We start from the raw sequence: 1,503 nt of genomic DNA, 5'->3' as shown, positions 1-1,503 counted from the left end.
TTGTATCAGAAAGAATTGGCCAACAGGATAATATTTCAGGAAGTACCATATTATCAAGAGCCTATGGTAATGAAGGAAGAAGTTCAAGATGCACTGACAACATTGACAAAAAATAAGGCCCAGAAGTTGATACCAATTAAAATGCTTCAAATGACAGATGTATTGAACATGCTCACTAGCCAATACCAGGAAATTTGAAGGACGGCTGCTGCCAACTGAGTAGGAGAGAATCATATTTGTGTCCATTCCCAAAAAGGTAATCTAACAGAATGCAGAAATTATTGAACAATATCACTAATATCTCATGTAAGCAAAATCCTTAAGAGCCCCCCAAAATTGATAGAACAGCACATATATATAACAGAAGTTCACGATGGACTTAGAAGTAGTCATGTCACCAAGGATATCGCTACTGATGTCAGATGGATCTTCGCTGAAAGCAAAGAAGACCAAAGAATGTCTATCTGTGTTTTATTAATTATGTAAAAGCATTTGACTGTATAGATCATAACACATAGCTAATATTGAGAAGAATGGGAATCCCAAAACAATTATTCAGGTGGAACCTATACCTAGACCAACAGTTTCCTGTGAGCAAGGGAACAAACGCTTTATGGTTTAAAAGTAATTAAGGTCTGCATCAGGGTTGTATCCTCTCTCCATACCTATTCTATCTGTATGGTGAGCAAATCAATCAAGAAGTTTGACTCTGTAAAGAAAAATGTAGCATCAGAATTGAAGAAAGATAGCCTGTGATATGCAGATGACACAATCTTGCTTCCTAAAAGTGAGGAGAGAACTTGAAGTGCTTGCTGCATTAGATCAAAGATGGTAGCTTTCAATATAGATTGCTTCTCAACCTCAACAAAACAAAAATTCTCACCACTGGACTGATAGGTAACATCATGATAGATGCAAAAAATGATTGAATGTACAACTTCTCAATCCGTTCGTTTGTGGTTGGACTTCTGGGCTTTTTCCAAGCTTTTGTGATGGTGAATAATGCTGTTATGAACATTGGTGTTCAAGTCTCCATTTGAGCCTCAGTTCTCATTTTCTTGGGGTATATTCCAAGCAATGGAAAGCTGGGTCATACGGAATTTCTATGTTCCACTTTTTGAGGTTCTGTACATAGGGTTTTCAGAGGCCTGCTATTTCAGAAGTGGATGGCCAATCCTTCTTCCTAGTCTGTCTTAACCTGGATGTTTAGATTTAGAGGAGTATCTGACAGACAAGCAATTTGTGGAGCAGTGAAAGATAAATCCCTTGTTGTGCAGTTAACCATTAGTTACAGTGTTGACCCTGCCCTTTGCCCAGTGCCTTGACCCACTTATTTCCCAGCTCCACCCTCCACCAGGATACCCCTTCACTTCTACCAAATCCCTTCAGAAATTATCTTCCATTGTCCAACCCATGATCTGACAGCTTGTATCTGAAGCTTTCTTGGCTTCTGTTATTCCAAACACGTCAACTGCTGACAATTTTTGTGCTGTGACCAGTGTC

Source organism: Elephantulus edwardii, unplaced genomic scaffold (assembly GCF_000299155.1).
Source record: "Elephantulus edwardii isolate Elephantulus edwardi_28Jun2011 unplaced genomic scaffold, EleEdw1.0 scaffold00013, whole genome shotgun sequence".
In the NCBI taxonomy this organism is placed as follows: domain Eukaryota; kingdom Metazoa; phylum Chordata; class Mammalia; order Macroscelidea; family Macroscelididae; genus Elephantulus; species Elephantulus edwardii.
Note: the sequence above shows the minus strand (reverse complement) of the source record.